This window comes from Triturus cristatus, chromosome 6 (assembly GCF_964204655.1).
Source record: "Triturus cristatus chromosome 6, aTriCri1.1, whole genome shotgun sequence".
In the NCBI taxonomy this organism is placed as follows: Eukaryota; Metazoa; Chordata; class Amphibia; order Caudata; family Salamandridae; genus Triturus; species Triturus cristatus.
The window spans coordinates 362,122,609-362,145,840 of NC_140589.1; positions in this window are offsets into that span (position 1 = coordinate 362,122,609).

A 23,232-nucleotide genomic window follows, 5' to 3' on the forward strand; every position below is an offset into this window, starting at 1 on the left:
GGTTGAAGATGGCTGAGGATGTCACCGCGTAGACCTGATCAATGTAGCACAGTTTATCAGGGAAACAACATTTACAACACTGTCTACACAACGCGGTTCCTTTACAACACGGTTGTTACAATGACCGCGTTGTTACCGTGTGTATCATTACATCGCAAGTTGTTTCAATGACTTGCTTAGGGGGCGCGCTGGTGTTGGAGTTACAATCCAATACCTTCCCTGCTGTTGCACAAACTGGAGTAGGAATAGTAAATTATACTATTCCTAAATCCAACATGCCCCCCACAACAAGTCGTTGAAATGACTTTCGATTTAATAGTTAATGTTGAAACAACGCAGTCGTCGCAACCACCGGGTTGTAATGGAATGTGTGAGCAACGCATTTGTTGGAAAGAGTCATATTCGTTTATCTTCAATGAGAAATCTGAGATTACGGATCTTCCTGACATGTGTAGCTTAGGAACCCATGTCCTGTGGCCAACAGGTCGGGGCCTAAAAGGAAGATTGGGCACAATTAGAATCACTTCAGTTTTGTCTGAATTCAGTTTTAAGCAGTGCCTGTCCATTTAGCTGTTAACTGCCTGCACGCAATCTGAGGATCTAGATCCTACGCCTGAATTGTTGTTGGCAAGGGAGACAACAATTTTGTTGCCGCATGTGTAGGAGGCTGAGGAGAAGCCAAAAGATTGCATTAGATTAGCCAATGGAGTGACGTAGATATTGAAAAGTGTCAGACTAGGTGAGGACCCCTGAGGAAGCTAGAAAGGATGAGAAACAAATGCGCCAATCTGCACCAACTGCTTGAGGCCAGAGAGAAAAGATTTTAGCACATCCTAGGCAGATCCATTGATCCCAATTTTTGCTAATTGATCCAACAGCAGTTGGCTACTAACTGTAACAAAGGCTGCCGAGAGATCAATTAGGATGAGGCAGCTCCCCTGCCCTGATTGAGCGCCTGCCTGATCTCCTCAGTAGCCTTGGTCAGGGCAGTCTCTGTGATATGGTCGCTACTGAAGCCAAATTGAGTGGAGTCCAAGAGGTTGTTTGATTGGATGTGCTCAGTAAGTTGAATTTTCATGATTTTCTCTACAATTTTCACAGGCCAAGGTAGACAAGAGATAGGACGGTAGTTGTTTGGATCCTTGGGAACCAAGCAGGCCATTTTTAGCACAAGGCTTACTTCCACACCGATGGGAAAAGGCCGGTATGGAAAATATCATGATAAATGGCTGTGAGCTGAGGGGCAATGATTTTTGCCACTAGCTTGGCAACCCTTAGGGAACAAGGATCAAGAGGGGAACCAGAGGATGTAGATCTCTCATAGATTGATAACCTCTTCTGAGGAGGGTAAGCTAAACTCGCTAAAGCAGGAGACATGGAAGGCCTGTCACTGCAAGTAGGGGAGGTGGAAGAGGTACATTTATTAAATATTGTCTCCACCTTTTGCAGTAAAATGTTGCCAAAAAGTTACAAAAGGATTGACTGATTTTTAGAGGAGCTCTTAGTCAATATGGTGACAGTTTGAAAAAATTCTCTTGTAGAGTTTCTGGTTTCTTCTATTTTCCTGGTAAAATATTTTGCTTATTCCTTAGCAGTAAGAGTCTTATAGCTAGCAAGGCATAGTTTGATTTTGGATGTTTCCTCATTGTTATAATTAGTCCTCCATCTCTTTTCTTGTCTGTGACAGTTTTGTTTGAGAAGTTTAAGCTCAGCCATAACCCATGAGGCTCAGATATTGTTCTGTTTGAACGTCGTCTTTTTTGGTGGTACTAAGAGGCTGGCTGTGGTGTCTAGCCATTTAGATTATCAAGAGACAGGAATATCTAGATTGAGGGAAAGCGCAGGTATTGAGTTGTTAAGAATTTTGGGGAAAGGGGTGCATGGCTTGCGCCCGCGGAGGGGGGCGTGGCTAGCGCCCGCGGACAATGGCGGCTTTTATGTAGCTCTCCCGGGCAGCGTGGTGAGGAGGGACCGCAGCGAGATTCCCGATGTTTCTTCTACACCTAGAAGTCATGAATTTTGACTTCGGAATGGCTGTGGCACTGCTGGGGTGACTTTAAAGCCTCGTATTTACCTGTGGCTCTTCATTTACCTCGGCGAATGTTCGAAGCGCCGACTTCATTCATCACGTCCGCCATTTTGATTCCTCGTTGACGGAGCCTCCTGTGTCAGCGCGGTCAGAGCTTTATGCATGGCGCTTCCTGCTTAATGAAGGTAACGGCGGATTGACATGACTATTCTTCATTTCGATAGCCTACTGCACGCCTTGATGTACCTTCTACACCTTTAAGCGGAGTTTTGGCTCTTTTTAGAGCGTTTTTTTTTGTGCAATTTGGGTTTCCTCTCACCTCTGGCTCCTCCCTCTTCCTCACAGCGACGCTGCAGTATGTGTGAACAGTATTTTGCGGATATTCTTCTCTACAATTCACCAGACATGGGCCGCGTTCTATGTCATACTTTGATGTGACATATTTTCATTTATTTCATAAAGATATGTGAAGTTAATACATGTACCTGTGACCGCCATTTTGTTGTTGCTCCTAACTGAACCCTATTCTTCGTCGCTTTGCAGTGTAAAAAGATTTCTAACTGCGCTCTATGATGAGTATTGCTTCACTTACAGGTTATTTCGTCCTGGCTCTTTCAAATGTATTGACACAGTGCTGACTTTTTCACGCTTTTGGATGCCACTGTCACTTTTTACTGCTGTTCATTCTTTCCTTATTCTGTGGCTACTACTTTTGCTGTAACATCTATGGGTAGATTGTACAAGGAGCTACACAAGCCTTCTCCAACTCCTCGTAAATTTCTTCTTCAAACGGGGTCTAGATACAGGTGTCTAGAGATGGATGACTCTTCTGATCCATCGGCTAAGAGTTCTTCTTCAGTCTCTGTTCCACACACTAGTGGCGTCACTAAAGCTTCCACCAAAAGGCTAAAAAAAGACCCTCCTTCTTCTCCCAAACAAACCTCATCAGTAACAATGGATATACTTTTGGAAGAAATTAGGGCTTTACGCCCTTTTATTGAAGAAACTAAATCTACTCTTGAGGAAACCAAATCTACTCTTCAGCTGCTTTCCGACAAGTGGTCGAATATTGATGGTCGTGTAACCCTTTTAGAACACCATGTTGACACTCTTGCTTCCTCTGTTGCCAAGGTTGATCCACTGTGTGTTCAAGTGTCTGCACTCCACAAACAAATTGAGAATTTGGAGAACAGAAGTAGGAGAAATAATCTCCGCATTTATGGCCTGGCGGAAAATTCAGAGGGATCTGATGCCTTAGCATTTTTCAAATCCTTTTTACCGAAGATTCTCCAGCTGCCGGATACCACCAGTCTGAACATACAAAGGGTTCATCGGTTAGGTCCTCCTCCAACTGGCTTCTCGACCACTCATGCTAAAAAGCCGCGAGGTGTTATACTCTATTTCTTGGAATATACCGATTTACTCACTGTTTTGTCTGCTGCCAGGGCACTTCCTCGACTCACCTGGTCTGGTAATCGGCTTTTCTTCTCACATGATTATGCAAAATCTACTGCTGATCGGCGTAAGGACTTCCTTTCACTTAGACCACAGCTCCGATCTATCGGAGCGAGATATGGACTTTTTCATCCTTGCCTTTTCAAGGTGACTTTCAATAATAAGACTACTACTTATGATGATCCGCTGAAACTGAAGAGCTTTCTATATTCTCACAATGCTACCAGTATGGACACTGCTGCATCGTCTAGTTCTTAATATTTGGTTACATTTACCTGCATTGTATTAATGATTGTACGCCTGTTCTTGGTTGGTCTTTTATGATTGTTATGTTTATACAGTCTTCTCAATTGGTTGTTTTTTGTTAACTGTATATGTTCTTCATATCTAACGTTCACCCTTTTCTCCCCTTCATACAGATCTCTTCCTTCACATCACCATTCACCTTCATGCCCCTGGAGTTTGTTGCAGTTGTCTTTCCTCCCTGCCTTCCCTTGGGAGCTTATGACTCGTCATTGCTCTATGTGGCCTCCACCCTCCTCTCCTTTTGTTTGTCCTCGACAATATGTAAGTTTATTATTCTTCCTCTTCTGTTTTATTGTTCTTTCATTTACTTTTCTTTCTTCTTTATGCTCTTTAGATCCTTCTTTCTTCTTGATCCAGTTTTTCCATTTTTCTACGTTCCTGCTCTTGTTTATACTATATCTCCATGCTTTTACTTTCCCTTTCTTTCCTCATCATGTAAGTGGTTTTTACTTTGATGTTCTTCATGACACTATTCTCCTTTATCTTTGTTGTCTCTTATTACCATATATATATATGCTTTTCATATCTTTTTCTTGGTTTATTTTTATGCTTCTTCCTCTACTGATATATTGATATGTTTTTTTCTTTTTTTTTTAACACTATTTCATGACTTTGAAAATATTTTCTTGGAATGTTAGAGGTTTACATTCACCAATTAAAAGACAGAGAGTGTTATCCCATCTGTCCACACTAAATGCAGATATAGTTTGTTTACAGGAATCACATTTATCAGCAGTTGAATCTGCCAAATTGAAAAGGGGTTGGGTAGGCGAAGTGTATTTTTCTCCAGGTGATGGTAAACGTAATGGCGTTTTGATTTTATTTAAAAAATCTCTTCTAGTCCAGTCAGTAACGCATTTCGCTGATATTTCAGGTAGATGGGTGTTAGAGTCAATTTTAATCTCGACAATGTTCCTATTTCCATTTTAAATGTGTACGCTCCCACATGTGGGGACGCCTCTTTTTGGTCCTCTTTAGCTCCGCTAATTACTCAACATTATGTTGATAATTTCATTCTAGTAGGTGACTGTAACGAAGTAATTGACCCCTTTCTGGATAGGCATTCAGCTAGCGCCTACATCCCTCATAAGTCACAAAAATCTTTTACTCACCTTATCGCACAATTCAAACTTACTGATGCCTGGAGACTCTGCAATCCCACCTCCCGAGAATACTCTTTCTTCTCACCCCCTCACCAAACTCAGTCTCGACTAGATTAATTTTTTCTCTCACATCACCTTACTCAGTCCCTCATTTCTTCTGACATTGGCTCCATTTTAATATCGGATCATGCTCCAGTTTCCATTATATTGGATGTTCTACAGAATCCTATTTCCTTTAAAAAATGGCGCTTTAATAATGCTCTCCTTCTTGATGCCCAATTTGTATCTTCTTTCACGTCCTTTTTTCATGAATATTTTTTGTTTAATCATACAGGTGAAGTTCCATTTCCTGTAGTCTGGGATGCTTTCAATGCGACGGCTAGGGATTTCATTATTAATTATGTTTCCCGTAAACGGAAGAAAGCCCAACAGGACACTATTGTTCTACTTTCCAAAATTAAATATTTAGAGCACTTATATTATACTTCTAACTCAAAAGATTGCTTAAACGACCTCATCTCTGCCAAACTTCAATTTAATAAAGTTTCCACATCTAATGCCTCTAATTTTCTCTTAAAATCCAGCGCCAAGATCTACGGCGGACAGAACAAGGCTGGTAAGTTGTTGGCTAATTATTTAAAGGTCAAACATAACAAAGTCAACATTGAATCTGTTTATGGTCAAGATGGATTGCTGAAACATCAGAATGAGGACATCTTACAAGAATTTTAGCATTTTTATGAAACATTATATTCCTCTGAAGCATCTTCGTCTGAACAGTCCATCTCCCACTTTTTGTCTACCATATCTTGTCCTTTTGATACTCCTCCGGACCTTTCTTCCTTAGAATTTGATCTTACTCACAGAGATCTTCTTCAGGCTCTTCACACTCTCAAACAGGGTAAAGCTCCAGGGCCGGATGGCTTTACTGTTGAATTCTTCTCCTGTTTTTCAAACTTGCTAATTCCCAAATTGCATTTGCTTCTCTCTACCTTTCTTCAAACTGGTTCGGCTTCTGTTTCCTTCTCTGATGCCCTTATTTGTATTATTCCGAAACCGGGTAAAGATCCACAGCATTGTAAAAATTATTGCCCTATTTCTCTGGTAAACATTGACTACAAAATTTTTTCTAAAGTATTTGCTTTGCGTTTAGAATCTTCATTACCCGAGCTTTTAGGAAAAGAACAATCTGGCTTTGTCAAGGGCAGATTGTTATCGGATAACACCAGATTATTTTTTGACGTTCTCTCTAAGACTTCGCATCACCCTCATTCCTTTCCAGCCATAGCTTTGGATGCAGAAAAAGCTTTTGATCGAGTTGAATGGCCTTATTTATTTGAAACTCTGAAGTGGTTCGGTTTCGGACCAAAAATTTCTTCCCTGATTTCCTTTCTTTATTCTCGTCCTAGGGCTGCTATTTCGGCGAATGGAGGCTTATCTTCTTATTTTTCGTTAGGGAGAGGGGTTAGGCAGGGATGCCCACTTTCGCCCTTTTTGTTTAATCTTGCTCTAGAACCTTTCCTTTTGCGAATTCGTCAGAATGATAATATACATGGTTTTAATTTTCATGATTCCAACATTAAAATGGCAGCTTATGCTGATGATGTCTTATTATTTATATCCCAACCAGTCACCTCCCTTCCAGCATTCTTAGACGAAGTTCATTCTTTTGCTCAGGTTTCGGGTTATAAACTAAATAAAGATAAATGCGAGATCTTGCCACTCACTAAAGGAACTTTCAAGGATGACTTTTCGGCTTCAGGGTTTACTTGGAGCCCTAACTCTATTAAATATCTGGGCCTCCATTTTCATTCCTCTCTCTCGGGCACAATCACTAAGTCTATGGAAGATTGTATACAAAAATTAACTATTCTCACTAGCAAATGGCATCCTCTCTACCTGTCATGGTGGGGACGATTAGATATCATCAAAATGATGCTCTCTCCCATTGTTTTGTTCACAATCTCTAACATTCCGCTTCCTATCCCCTTGAAATATTTCAAGAAGATTAACTCTATTCTGTCTTCCTTTTTGTGGGGGCATAAAAAATCTCGTATGTCTTTGTCTAGGCTGATGCGTTCTAAAAGGGAGGGTGGGGTGAACTTTCCAAACTTTTCCTTGTATCATAAATCTTTCCTGTTACATCAAGTTTCTCATTGGCTTGAAGACATCTCTTTAACATCTCCTCTCTGGTTAACCTTAGAACAGTCTTTCATTTTTCCCTTCTCTTTCAAAGAGTATCTTATGTTCTCTTGCAGACCTCAGTCCATTTCAACTCCCATTCTTAAACATACTTCCAAAATCCTTCCTTGTTTACCTGATTCATCCTTTTTTGATCAACCTATTTGGCATAATACATCCATTTTAATCAACAATAAGCCAGACTTTTGGAAATCTTGGAGAACACGTGGTCTTATTTGGGTGAGGCAATTGTTCCATCATACTCAAATCATTCCTTTTGATTTAGCTGCCACTTCTTTTAATCTTCCTCTCGCTTTTCAAACCAAATATTCATTGTTGACTCACGCTTTACAGCAAGCCTACGAGGTTCATCTTGCTGCATCTCCCTCATCAATTCCCACGTCATCTGATACGCCCTCGTTGAATTCTTTACTTCTTACACATTCTAAAGCTTCCAAGATATAGGCTTTTTTTCACACTCTTTCCTATCCCCGCACCAAAACCACTACAGAGGAACATTGGGAAAATGATTTTGGAACTTCATGGCCTGTTGTGTTATGGGACAAATTGTGGTTGAAAATTCGTAGATCCTCCAGGGCGGCCAATACTACTCAAACACTATTTTTTATTTACAATCGTTTATTGTTTTCACCACTCACTCTCAGCAACCATTTCCCAGATACCTCAGACAAGTGTTGGTCCTGTTCTTTACCAGGTGCTGATCTTTTCCACATGCTTTTTGATTGTCACTTTGTTCTTAATTTTTGGAGGCAGGTTTGGTCTCAAATTAACAAGATTTTTTCCTCCACCCATCCCTTTTCTCTATCTCATATTTTTTTAGGGAGCTTATCTCCCATCTGGGAGCATTGCACTAGTAGCGTTAGGATAATTGATTTGCTATTAGCTGTAGCATTTCAACAAATCACCAAAAACTGGAAGGATTTCACCAAATTATCTTATAAGGCTTGGTGGTATGCTGTTTGCTACAATCATAGATTAGACACAACTTTTGTTTATCCCTTAACCTTAGCTGTTAAACGAAGAGAATTGTGGAGCCCAGTTACAGCATTTTTTGACGTAGTGCCCGTAGTTCTCTGTCCTTACTCCCGATACAGCAAGAAGTTTCTAAACCTCCATGATTTCCTGTTATTTCTCAATAAGGTACTTCTTCTGCGTTCTCTTTTTTTTTTTCAATTTTGCTATTGATTATATTGTGTATTTCGTATTCCTTTTTAATGCTTTATTCCATATCAATTGCCAATTTTTGCTTATATTTTCTCTTAATCTTTGATACCTTATTTTACAGCCTAAGTTATTGTCATTACTTAACTAGCTATTTATCTATTTTTAGTTACCTTCTTCTTACTTTTTATCTTACTATGTAATACTTGAGCATTTCTTATTTCAATAAAAAATTTCTGAAACTCAAAAGAATTTTGGGGAAAAAATCTGCTTGAACATTGTGCCGGGCAACAACAGAGGTTGTAGTAGGTTTGGCTTTAAAATTGGGACTGGGATGTGTAATAATAAGGTTGAACAAGACTGCACCGTGATCTTACCAGACTAAAGGAAGGGGTTTTAAAATGCCTGATGAGTTGCTGATGGTAAAAATCCCATTGAGAGTGTGACCAACCTGGTGGGTGGGGCCGACAACAATATGGGAGATATCAAGTCCAGCTATGGTCAAAAAGATATTTAAAGTGAAAATTGAAGTCACCTAAGACCATGAAATTAGTGGAAAAAAATGTCCCTCTAGGGGACATTCGAACTCCTGCATGAAGGTCCGGGTGGATGGTAAATTAGGCATGGTAAGTTAGCATGCCTTTAAATGTTTGAGTATTCAATACTACTACATTAAAAGAAATAGCTTTGCAGTGGTGTGAAGTGGACGAGATTGCATTTGACCAGAAGATCAGCTCTATCTACTATCACTATCAGGCCTGGGTGCAGTTTGTTGAGTTTCGCTACGTGGAACTCCATGAAGTGACAAAAAAACTCTGCAGAGTTCCACAAGTGGCAGAGTGCAGTGCGAACGGCCGCTCATGCTGGTCTTCCTGCCGCTCAAGTAGAAATTCAACCCGAGCGGCAGCTCATGCTTGCAAACTTACAGTTCGCGAATCAGAAGGAATTTAGTGGTACGTTTAATTAATGATCAAACATTAATGAGCACGCGAAAGAGGGTGCATGTAGGACTAATAGCTTTTAAGTAGTGGCTATGTGTTTGTGCATGTCTTATGGGAGCTGGATTTTGCAAAGATAAAACATGTAACTTAGCCAGAAGTACTCGTGAGCCACAGGTATGGCAGATATGCAGCACATTAACCGTAATGGAATCACAGTCTAGTAAAAGACTGTTGGTATTCTTACCATGTTGGGTTAAGGGTGGGAAACTATTCAGGAGAATAGAGCACTGTGGAGTGACATGACCCAAAGAGGGCAGGGGGAGAGGTGCTAGGTGGGGTCCGGGTGCGGACTGGCACAGATGGGCTTGCCAATGGCATAGGTGCACTGTGGAATGATTGAAATAGCCTGCCACTTCAGGAGAGGCATGGCAGGGTGTTTGGATTTCACACTTTGCAGTGTGGCAAGCAAAGAACAAGTGGGCAAATCATAAAAGTGAACTGGGGCCCAACAACCCCTATATTCAGTTGCAGGCTCCCCTGCAGACTCAGTACTACTGGTGAAACAAATGCAAGTTAAAATAACAGGGTAAAAGGGAATCATAAAACAAATACAAATGAAGGAATTCAACCTTCGTAAGGCAATCACAAATGGCACCAGGCTTGAAGATGACTCGGCCATGGAACCCCAGAAGGGTTTCAACAGAGTACTAGCACCAGAGGTCAGAGAATCTGGAAGCCTCAAGATCCTAAAGAATGCCATTATTCTTACTGAAAAAAACCATAGGACCGACTATTGCTGCCTAAAAGCGTATCACAAGCAGAAAGGAATAGTCCCAAGATACGCCCCACAGAACACACCTCCTCAAAACCAGGCCTAGAGTAACTAAAATGCATCCTCTAGGAAATCAGGTAACAGCTACCTTGCCACAGCAAGGGCTGGGTGGCTGGCTGAGCACATGGCAACAGCCGCTGCAGACAAGGAGCCCAGGACAGCAAGGACCGGGGCCATGGCAGGGAAGGGTGATTGTCTGGGGAAGCAATGCCCTTGCACAATCGCAGAATACAAACACACAGTATGTTCAAAACCACCCCTCATTATAAAATATGTCCTACATACAGCTTCCAGATACATTTCCTTACCTGCATTTGTGAGCAAATGTTAGGGCCACAGTATATAGATTGGGAATTCATGCTAGAGCTTGCCATCCAGGAGCCCGTAGGGGCCTGGATCTCAATCCCTTGTTAATCTTCTGGAGCGGGGTTGGCTGGCCATGCCCCCAGGGGGAGACAGTCCGACAAGGGGGCTGGGTGGCCCCTAACTGGTGCATACAAACCAGCACCCAGGTCCAGTCATCCAAGTTTAGCCTTGGTCCAGTCATCCAAGTTTAGCCTTGGGCGAACTATGGAGGTCACACTAGCCCCAGGGTTTTCACCAAATGAAGGCCCCCTCACAGTTCCAAAAATAGGCAAATGCTCCAGTGTCGGGAGCCAAGTCTCCCAACACTCCTGGTCAGGAAGTTTTCAAAACTCTAATGTAAACAACCATATGATACCCACTCTGTGGGGAAAATCCATTGAATCCATTAGCATTACCTTCATCGGGCCGATCATGATGAGTTCCAATCGTATATCCAGCTCTCGTCAAAAACACAGCAAATAGGCACCATCCCAGTCACTCCCCTGCAGAGCCATACTGGGGTCACAAACAACTCTGGCTTCTTCTGGTATGCTACATTAGAGGCAGTATCACCCAAAAGAATAGGTAAATGCCCACATGGAACCTGCACAGAAAGCTCAAAAGTAGCCCAAAAATCCCAACCTTCCAGAAAGAGGGCATAACCCGTCACCCAACTCCATTAAGTAGAACCTCAATACGCACCATGTGCAGAGACCAGAGGGACAACAGAAACATTGCCATCACCCACACAGCCCCTAAAAATGATTACAAATATGCTTTCCCTCACATTGCACAAAGCACTTGCAGGTCAAAGGGATACTCCCCACACTACAAAACAACACATGCACACATACATTTAAAGGAAGCATCCCACAAAGGAAAGTACTCCCGCTGCCATAGCGAGGAGAGGGGAGACCAAAGTACCCACAAAATAATGCCAAAATAACTTAAACTCGCCATTCCCTGCCACCAGCTCCTTCCAGTATCCCACTAAAAAGTTTCACGCACAGTAAAGGTTTAAAGTGGATCCCTAAAAAGAAGGCACAGGAGTTTTGTGAAAACTGTCCAATGATGTGTATTTTTTCCAAGCTAACCTACAACCCACAGCTCTTATTCACCAGGTTGGCAATCAAGCTGCATGTGCACCATCATTACAGTGGCCCCCCTCCCCTTCAACCAGAGCTCCCAAAGGACAACAACGAGGTCAACCGCTCAAGAGCACAGACTGCAAGTTATCTTTACGGACACTTTTTTTTTTTACAAAAAGATACTTTTTTGCTCTGCACCAAACCAAGACACCCATAGGCACTCAGGCGACAGAGATCTCCCCTATGAATGTTTCCCTAGTTACATTTTCATGTATTCTTGTACACTCTCTGTCTCACATTGGTGCTCTCGCACTCCTCTGAGGCAGAAATCTGCCAAGTTTCATGGAACCTACCTTGACATTCTTGTAATACTTGTATAGGAATCTCTCTTTGAACTTACACGGAATTAAATGCTAGCATTCCTCAATAGCGAGAAATGCGCATGCGCGGGCGTCCGCGCATGCGCATTTGTGAGAAGAAGTTGCCGTCAAGCAGGAAGAGGGAGCCCTGGGACGCCGCACCGCAGGTAAGGCATTTTATTTACTTTTAAATTCTTTAAATTATTTTATAATGAGGGCGGGCGGGCGGCGGGTGGTGGGCAGCTCTACTTCGCCACGGCATGTGCGTAGCGCTGCCTGCTATGCCTACTTCGTAAACCGCGAAGCATGCAGCGCTACGTACACTCCGTGGGCGGAGCGGAGCACTACGCCCGGGCTTAGTCAGGACTTTGCAGAATGGGAGCAGTGCACATGGCCTGCTTCAGGTCATCAAATGCCTCTTGACAGCTAACTGTCCACTGAACTTTCTTTGGCATTCTTTTAGAAGTTAAGTCATTCAAAGGGGTCACTATGGATCCATAACCTTTGACAAATCTCCTATAGTACCCAGTCAGGCCCAAGAAAGCTCTGACCTGAGTCTGGGTGCTTGGAGCAACCCAGTCCATGATGGTCTGATTTTGCTCTGCAATGGTTGAACCTGGCCTCCACCCACAAGGTGGCCCAGGTACACAACCTGACTCTGCCCTATCTGGCACTTGGTGGTCTTGATAGTTAGGCCTGCTTTCTGCAGGGCCTCCAAAACATTTCTCAGGTGGACCAGGTGATCCTCTCAGGTGGAGCTTAAGACAGCAATATCATCTAGATATGCTGCACTATAGGCTTCCAGGCCTGTGACGACTTTATTCACCAACCTTTGAAAAGTGGCAGGTGCATTCTTCAAACCAAAGAGCATCACCACAAATTGGTAGTGTCCACTAGGGGTAGAAAATGCAGTTTTTTCCTTTGCATCATCAGCTAGTCTGATCTGCCAGTAGCCAGCTGTTAGGTGAAATGTGCTCAGAAACGTGGCTGAGGCCAAAGTATCTATAAGCTCATCTGCCCTAGGGATTGGATGGGCATCAGTCCTAGTGACTGCATTGACACCTCTGTAGTCTACATACAACCTCATCTCTCTCTTACCATCTTTGGTGCGAGGGTTGGGTACCAAGACTACTGGACTAGCCCAAGGGCTATCTGAGGGTTTAATCACACCCAAATCCAACATATTCTGGACTTCAGTCCTGATACAGTCCCTGACATGGTCAGGTTGCCTGTAAATCTCATTTTTAACAGGCAGACTGTCCCCAGTGTCCACTTGTCAGTGAGAACATATGTCTAAACCGATTGAGAACTTTTCTGCAATCAGTTTGCTGCTGGACAGTGAGGCTGCCTGCTAAGGCTACACCATCAACTGAACCATCATCATGGTTCTGTGAGAGTAGGTCAGGGAGTGGATCACTCTCTTCCTCCAGTCCCTCATCAGTAGCCATGAGCAAGGCCATGTCTGCCCTGTCAACATATGGTTTGAGCCTGTTGACATGGAGCACCCTATGGGGGCTCCTGGGAGTTCCAAGGTCCACCAAGTAGGTAACCTCTCCCTTTTGCTCAATTGTATGAGGGCCACTCCACTTATCATTGGAGGGCTGCTGGGGCAACAGGCTCCAACACCCATACTTTCTGTCCTGGCTGATAAACAGACAGTACAGCCTTTTGGTCATGTCAGGCCTTTTGCAATTCCTGGCTAGCCTCAAGGTTTTTAATTGCCTTCTTCATGTACTCAGCCATCCTGGAGCGGAGAACAAGTACATAGTCCACCATATCCTGTTTAGGGGGTTTGAGAGGTAACTCCCATCCCTCCTTCACTAGAAACAATGGACCCCTAACTGGATGTCCAAACAGAAGTTCAAATGGGCTGTAACCAACCCCCTTCTATGGAACCTCTCTGTAGACAAAGAGAAGGCAGGGCAAAAGTATGTCCCATCTGCGCCTAAGCTTTTCTGGGAGACCTTTAATCATGTCCTTGAGGGTTGTATTGAACCTTTCTACTAACAAATTGCAATGTGGGTGATAAGGGGTGGTACATTTGTAATTTACTCCACACTCCTTCCACATAGCATTCAAGTAACTAGACATGAAGTTTGTAACTCTGCCTGATACTACCTCCTTAGGGAAACCCACTCTGGAAAAGATTCCCAGGAGGGCCCTTGCCACCACAGGAGCTGTGGTGGTCCTAAGGGGAATTGCTTCTGGATACCTAGTGGCATGGTCGACCACCACAAGTATAAATCTGTGCCCAGATGCAGTTTGAGGATCAATGAGACCAATTATATCAATCCCAACCCTCTCAAAGGGAAACCCCACCACAGGTAGTGGTATCAGGGGGGTCTTTGTGGTTCCACCTGCCTTGCCACTGGCTTGGCAGGTCACACAGGAGCAACAAAACTCCTTGGTGTCTTCAGACATGTGAGGCCAATGAAAGTGAAGGACAATTGTGTCCCAAGTCTTGTTTTGACCTAGGTGACCTGCTAAAGGGATGTCATGTGCTTCTGTCAATAGGAAACCCCTAAACTTCAGAGGTATTATCAACCTCCTGGTGGCACCAGGATTGGGGTCTCTACTCTCTGAGTAAAGAAGTCCATCATCCCAGTAGATCCTATGGGACCCACTAGCACTCCCAGTAGCCTCAGCAGCAGCTTGCTGTCTGAGGGGTTCAATAGATGGACAGCTCAGCTGCTTCTGGCTCAGATCTGCCCTGGAAGGGTCCCCTGTCCCCAAGAACTCAACCTGATCAGGTTCAAGCTCATCTGGGAAAGTTCCTTATTCAGGACTAAGATCATCTCCCTCAAGAGACTGATCTGTATTCTGAGTCAGGGGGAACACTGCCTTACTCCTACTGCTCCTCCTCTTGGAAGGCACCTAGTCCATTTTTCCCGGAACCAAGGCCTGTTCAGTGTTAGATATTTTTGCCTGTGACCTAGTCATAGCAAACACATCTGCAGGAAATCCCAACATTTCTGCATGAGTCCTGAGTTCCACTTCAGCCCAAGCTGAAGTTTCTAAATCATTGCCCAACAAGCATTCAACAGGGAGGTCTGCACTTACCACAACCTTCTTAGGGCCAGTTACCCCTCTCCAGGTGAAATTACAACTGCCAAGAAATGGTCTGTCCTGACATTGCTAGCATTGGTCACTTGGTACATCTTACCAAGTATGATTTGCTCAGGAGCCACAAGATCTTTTGTCACCATGGTGACACTTGCTCCTGTGTCCCTGAATGCCAAGGCCTCTTCTCCATTTATCAAAGGCTGCTGTCTGTATTTGCCCAGATTACTGGGACTGACAAATAGGGAAACAATATCCATGCCCCATCACAGATCAGTACAGCCTAAGTAGGAACTCTGACTAGGCCAGAGTCCATCTTGGATCCCCCGGTCAACCCTACTACACCCTTATTCTGAATATCACCATTTGGAGCTGAACTAGGCGAAACAGTTGCCTTAGGGGCAATGGTGGCTGGAGTTGAGTTCTTGGACTTGTTATAATCACTTGTCCAATGGGTCTTCTGTTTACAGATTTGATACCGTGGTTTCTTCTTGCCTTTTCCCTTGTTGGATTGTGACTCCCCTCCAGATGCGGATTTTTGGAGCCCTTGAGAGGACTTCTGCTCACCGTTATCAGAGATTTAGAATCTTGCTTCTTGGAGTCACCACCTTGGTTCTGAACCTTCTGCCTCACCCTAGTTCTGACCCATTTGTCTGCCTTCTGGCCCAATTCTTGGGGAGAGGTCAGATCAGAGTCCACCAGTTACTGATGCAACAACTGATTTTGACAATTATTAGGGATCTGCTCCCTTATAATTAAATTGTACAATCCTTTAAAATCACAAACACAATCTACAAAGTCAACTCAGTCTTGAGTCTGTGCCTTTTGGGTATCTCTGATCTTAATCCTGTATTGCTCAGTGGTTAAGTCAAACCCATCAATCAGTGCACTCTTCAAGACTTTGTAATTATCAGCATCCTCTTCTATAACAGTGAGGAGTTTGTCTCTACCTTTGTCTGCAAAGGAGAGCCAAAATATTGCTGCCCACTGCTCCTGAGGGACCCTCTGCACTTTACAGGTCCTCTCAAGTGCAGTTATCCATTTGTGGATGTCATCTGGTAGGGAGGGACAATCTTGTTCAGGTTCCTATGGTCATGAGTATTTTCTCTACCTCTAGGGACACTGTTGCTGCCACCATGGGGCCCTAGCCCCAACTTTTTGGAAGCACTCTAAAGCACCAGGGATTCGCTATCCAAGGCCAATTGATCGCTCTTGATCCTGAGCTTAGCTCTCTCAAAGTCAAGCAATTGGCACTTCTTCTCATAAGAGGACTCCCTTTTATGAGAAGCAGTAGTCCTATGAGAAACAGAGGTCCCTACAGAAGTACCAGAATGATTAGATTCCTGAGAAGGAAATCTTGATCTTCTTAGTAAACTGTTAACCCTTCCAGGTGGGGTAAAGAGAGGACCACTGAGGTCTTCTCCCTCACCTTCTGGAAGAATTGGATTGTCCAGGTTAGAATCATCTTGATCCTCCTGGTCAGCATCAAAGTCTAGGTCCTGGATGTTTTCACTTCCTGGCCTTTCCTCTTCTGCTGTCCCACCCAACTTGCCTGCCTCATCAGACCCTGGGGTCTTTCTGAGGTCATCTAAAAGCAAAGCCTCTAAGACACGTTGAGTTTTAGGATTTTTCCCTCTCTTCAGTTTTCTAGATGCAGACATATTTCTCAATTCCTGAAATGAGAGATGGTCATACTTAGTTAGCAAGCAGCCACTGGCTTCTGGCCTAGAAGACATACTAGTTTTATGTGGTGTGGCACCTACCTAACCTAGTAGGAACTACTAAATTCTCTTGAGTTGGAGAAAGCGTGTGCTAGACCCTTGACTTACCCAACTCTATGTTCAGTAGAACTTACTTTATTCTAGACTTGATTATATGTACCTATGTACCTATAGTGGTTTTCAGTTAGTCTCTCTTCAGCAGATTATCTGGTGAAGAAATAGCAAGCTTGAAACCCAACCGCTGCACACCAATGTGAGAAGTTGGCCTGTTATATACTGTCCACTAGTATAGTGGGCACCTTGCACCAGTCCAAATGACCCTAATTGATGATTAGGTTAAAGACAACCTTTTTTGAAAGCTATCCAAGTGATAGCTATGGAGAGCAGCCTTCAGGCTAAGTCTCGAAGGAATGTAAAGCAGCTTGGTTTACCAGACTATAACCTCCTGAATGACCAAATGAAAGGAGAACCACACAAGGTATATATAAAATATATATACTTATTTTTAAACACTCTCTACTAACCTCTTTATGAGATTAGAGCACAAGGCACACAATATTACAGTACTAAAACGACAGTAAATAGCACAATACACAGCTTACTCCAGGGGGAGACCGAACCATATACTAAGAAAGTGGTATAACAACCACGATTAGACTAGACACAGTGCCTAGAGCACGTAGAATTGCTGGGACCCCAAAGAACCACTCAAGGTAGTGACACAGGGGACCCACGGGGGACACGTGCAGTGTGAGAACACAGCCGCGAGCTCCGTTCAACTCTATGGCAAAGTCGTGGTTGGAATTTTGAAGATTAAGGACACTTAGGAGAGTACTTCAAGCAAATCCTTTGGAACATAGAAGGTTCTAAGGCCAGAACCCCTGAGAGTACCGAGGTTCCCGTGTTACCTATCCCAGGAGAGCCGGGTGCATAGGGGTCAAGTGGTGTCGGAAATGCTTGGTGATATCAATGGCATGTTGTGAAGAAGTGCTGTGCCAGGAAGATTAGAAGTGTCCGGTGTGATCCAAGCCTAGATCGGAGCTGAGAAGAACCTGAAAGCAGAGGGGACAGAGTGTGGGCCACTTCAGGGTGACCAGGGGTTCGGTAGACGAATGCCCACCGATGTCGGGTGTTTCAGGTGAGATGAGGTGAAGCTTGACTCTGCAGCCATGGGGACCAGAAGATGTTGATGATGACCAAAGTCCACAGGTGAGATGTCCCACAAAGGATGTGGAGTGCTGCCAGGTCAGTGTCTGGATTGGAGACCAACAAGCCTTGGCAACTGCAACCCACACAGTCAGAGTAAAGATGCTTCGGTGAAGATCAGCAAGGTCCTGGGGACTCCCCAAGCACTGGAGAGTCAGGTCACGTCTGGAGCAACCAGTAAAGCCCTCTGAAAGTTAAAGTTGCCTTTACAGGGACCCAGAAGTCGACGGACCAGTGATCACAAAGGGACCTCGAGAGGAATCACAAAATACCAGCCCACGGAACACTCGTGGAGTGTAGGCCAGTAATCTTCAGTGGAAACACTGTTCGGGGTCAGGACTACAAGTAGCCTAAAGCACACCCTCAGGTATTGCCAAAAAGCATATGCTGCTGTAAATGTGCACAGTGTCCAGGGGTACGGGTTGCACGGTCCCCACGAGGGCAGCGGTTTTCAGGTTTGCTGAGAGCACTAGTCAGCCTCGGGGAAGCTTGGGAACCCACCTGTGTTGCAAAATCTTCGGAGTCCTTCAGGAGGTGCATAGATGCAAACCGGTCAGATGGGTTTCAGGTGCTTTACTCCAAGGGAGATTCTTCAGTCATCCAACGAAGTGCAGATAGTCAAAGTACTTGGTTTCTTTAGCAGAGTTTCATCCTGGTAAATCTAAAGTCCTGTAGCCAGGGGTTCCTACTTTATACCCAAGAAAGGGGTGGGACAAACTCTGGGGACCCACCTATGGGAGGGTCAGGACAGAGGGGTGTCTACACCCATGTCCTTTGTCCAGTTTTGTGCCAGAGCAGAGGCTGATAGCCCCTGCAACCGGTATGAGCTGGACTATGCACAGGGACACCAAATGTGCCCCCAGTGCTGACATCAAAGCACTCTTGGAGCGCACCCACCCAGCCCTAATACACTAAAGCCTGTCTGGGAGGTGTTCACACCTCCCTGTGACAGGAAACCTATTGTCCAGTCGTCCACTGCTGGAGTTCCGTCCAGCAGCAGGATGGCAGACTCGTGTCTGTGGCTGGCAGCATCCATCTTGTGACGCCAGGGTCAGGAAAGCTGGTACCGGGTGTACCGGCGCTGTCATATTTCTCCCTCTAGTAGGGTGGAATCATACCTACCATACCAGTTACTGGTGTGGAGGTATGATTCCAAGGTATTTGACACCGAACACAACATGGTTCCATGCAGCCATTTTACAGTTAGCATTTACAGAGAGGTTATAATGCACTTAAGAGTATATGGTAGGCTGCATCACAAACAACCCCGGAATAGAGATTCCGAAGGCTGAAGAGGGGCTCTGCTGAAGCAGGTGCACCCTCTCACATACAACCCAGCACCCTGCCTTCAGGATTGATATGGCCTGCCATAGGGGTGACTGATAGGTTTATATGTGCAGTTATATGGAGTAGATATAGTGAACCTGTTGTAAGTAAGGGGTGCATGCACCACCTTACACAGGCTTCTGTAGCAGACCTGTTGGGTCATTTAGAATGGTCTCCCAGGGGTGGCACAATACATGCTGCAGCCCCTGAGAGGCCTCTGGGGTACCTATGCCCTAGATACATAGTATTCTATATACTTGGGACTGATAAGTGTACCCCAGAATCCAACCTGTGGTGTACCTAAAGTACATTCAATCAATGTAGAGAGAAAGCAGCTAGGCTGGGGTCCTGGATAGCAGGATCCCAGCCAGACTAAGTCAAAAACAGTGAAACATCAGCAAAAAGTGGGGGTAACTATAAGAAGCAGATCCTACTCTCCTACACATGTTTGGAAGGGAAGAGGCAACACCTAATTGTATGGAAATGTATACTGTATTCTTTGTGTTTCAGAGGCAGAGGAACCATACTGTTTGGTTCAAATGAAAACTGTGAAGCAATATTGTGCATACAGGACCTGTAATGGGCACCTCCATGTTGATGGATTTCTAATGGCAATGCGGATACCTTTCCTATGCACAGCTCGTCTCAGGCCTCCGCACCCTTGTGACCATACACACCCCGACCCTGGTCATCCTGGAGAAGATCTAAGTTGTCCCAAATTCTGCTACAGAAGAAAACAACTCTGTTGCATCAGGCTTGGAGAAAAAGAACTGCTGAATATTATGGCTGGGCTCAGTACAAGGTCATTACAGATGAATTTAGACTATTTTCGTAAACTCAAGTGAATGCAGAAGGGTCCATACCCTATTTCACCTTCCAAACAAAGGCGAAAGCCTGCTGGTTATGGGTAACCACGTGGTAAATGCTGAAGATGATCAACAACACTGCGCTCAGCCTATTTGTTATCAAGGAAGAACTAAGTGTCATCAGCCTAATGGTAATGCAACATAAGTATGTGTTGGACTTGATGACTGTGATAGATGGTAGGGTGTGCACCAAGATTTCTGCTTTCTGTTACATTTTTATTCCTGGAAATGATCTGGAAAATGGAGCTCTCACTCTTGCTATCCAAGCGTGGCATCATCTACAGGCTGACATGAAAAAGGAGAGAGGTGCCCCTGAGCAGGACTGGTTTCACAGTATTTTTTCCTGGCTCCCCTATGGGTGACCAAGCTGTTCATGTCATTGCTTCCAGCTATCTCTTTTGTACTACTGTTGTGTGGGTTCCTGCAAATGGGGGTTTGCTGCTGTAAAAATGCAGTCTTGATATTAGGTAGTATGCAAATGACTAGGGAAACAGAAACAGACACAGCCGCAAATAATGTGACTGTCATGACATATGAGAAAAGTGAGGTAGTTGAAAATTCAACGAGAGAGGGGAATGATAATATCGGTGAATGCGATGTCAATGTTCACAACAATATATGTACATATAACAATGCCAATACCGATAGATACAACATCAATGTATGCCATAATATATGCAGGCATAACAATGGAGATGCAGAGGTCTAACCTGGGACCAGGGTTCAATTCCCTGCCTCGGCGGGTCTTGGGCTCAAAAATTCCACGGACATGATAATTCTCGCCTCGGTGCCATTCCAATCATGGAGTCCCACTCTGCAACTCTGGGCAATAGCTTGCTTAATCTCCACAACGGCCCCCACAAAGCTAAGGATGCCTGGCCTCCACCTTGAGGGTGTCCAGGAGTGGACGCCTCACAGGGAAAGCCAGGATGGGTTCCACAGCGGTATTCGTACAAGCGCCTTGAGACCCTTGTGGGTGAGTAATGTGCTATACAAGTATCAATTTACATTTTTTTACAATGTAAATACCAGTAAAGTCAATGCCAATGTACACTATGACAAATGTACACAAAATAATGAAAATGTTGGTAACCATGATATCAATCACAGCCACGCTATATGTACACATAATAACAAACTCCTATCATTGCTGTTGAATTCACCTGAGATGACCTCCCCATCAACCCCAAGTCAGAGATACATTGTCAGACAGGCCCTGCGACCCAAACCCAAGCCTACCAATTGATAGGTCAGAGGTGGCGTTACACTTAGCTGGAAGACAAACACGCATACAGGAAAAACCCAGATTGATCCCACAGATAGGCAGTTACACCACAACAGGTTCGAAGAGAATGACCCAAATAAAATAAGTTTGGCCAATGGCGCATGGTCCCAAAATATCCCGAAGTTTGATGGCACATGTATTTAGGAACACTGAGCCAATACGAACACAGCATGCACACTACACGCAATAATCACACGCTCCCCATGCTGGACATCTGGGCATATATATACTGGCCAACACTAGGTCACCACAAATTCGAGAGCCACTTATTCCCCCCTTATCAGATGGTTGCATTTGTTGTTCATGAATAGGCCTGGATCTACATGCTGTGGCACAAACGTTTTCAACCTGAATCTCAAATTATCTACCACCCAACATTCAGACCACTCCCTTGTTAGACACCTTCAAGAAGAAACTGGAGCTACGTTTGTCCCAAAAGCACCATCCTGTCTGCTTTTAAAATATCTTGATTCTACAATTTCCTTTCCAGTCTCTCTTTTTCCTTTGAATTTTGTCATTCTGCTTGTTAGAAATGGGGGCCTCTAGTTGGCAAGGCCTGTCCAAATAGGGACCCTTCTTTTTAGTGAGGATAAGGAAGTTACACTCCTAAAATAACCCCTGCTCACCCCCTTGGTAGCTTGGCACGAGCAGTCAGGCTTATCTTAGAGGCAGTGTGTAAAGCATTTGCACATAACCCACAGTAATACAGTTTAAGCACTACAAAAGGACACCACACCAGTTTAGAAAAATAGCCAATATTTGAATATACTTTAAGAAACAGTATCTAAAAATCTACAGTTTTCAAAATAAGCTTTAAAAACTGTTCCTTGATGTCAATAGCTCCGTCCAGGGCTATCACGGCGTCATGAGCAAACATTTTAAAATAGTTCTGGCTGACCGAGGCGTCGCGGGCCAGCTACGGTGTCGGGATGACCCACAAACAGTACCTTTTAGAAATGCATGGCGCCGGCAAACTCTTCTTTGAGTTTCCGAAAACATGGCGTCTGTTCCAGATGTCCGTGCAGGAGTCGTAGGGGCCCTCAAAGTCACACTCGTTGCAGATCCATCTCCTCTCTGTTGGGATCAGGAGAACTGGCTTTGGCAGGCGTCGGGTGCTGCAGTGTAAAAGTGCAGCAGTGCGGCGTGCGGTGCCTTCAGGTCGCGGTGCAAGCAGTGGCTTGGTGGCAGCGCAGATGGTGTCGTCGGTAAGACCAGGGTCGTGTGCGAGATGAAGGCGGTGCTTGTCACGGTGCTAGCAGGTCACGGTGCAAGCGGTGGCGTCGTCATTGCTGAAGTGCTGTCGTCGGCTGACGGACTGGAGTTGATGGCGCCAGCGTTGGTAGGCCAAGGCTGCAGTCTGGGATAAGGGCGGTGCGTCTTGTAACTTTACGAGCAGTGCCCTCGAACCACGGTGCAAGCAGTGGTGTCGATTTCACCAAGGATTGGCGTCATCGGGGATACCAAGGCCTTGTTGTGAAGTGAGGCGGTGCGGAGTGGGGTGCCCACAGGTCACGGTACGAGAAGCTGCTTGGTGGTGGCGTCAGCAGGCATCATCAGTGAGACAAGGGTTGCGGTGCAGCAGTGCCCTCTGCAATGCCACGGCGTTGTCGTGAAACAAGGCGGTACGGAGTGCAGTGCCCACACGTCGCAGTGCGAGCAGCGGCTTGGTGGCGGCATCAGCAGGCATCATTGGTGAGACCAAGGTTGAGGTGCGACATTGCGCCGGTGCCCTCTGTGGTGCCATCAGGACACGGAGTCGGCAGCAGCGTTGTAGACGTCATCGAGTTGCTTTTCCTCTGTTGCAGCACAAAGCACACAGTCCCCAGTTGTGCGGGCAGAATAGTTTGAAGTCTTTCTTGTTCCTGAGACTTCTTGGACAGGGGGCAAGCCCTACCTTAAGCCCTTGGAGAAACTCACAAAGCATAAAGTTCAGTCCAGTCCTTTCAC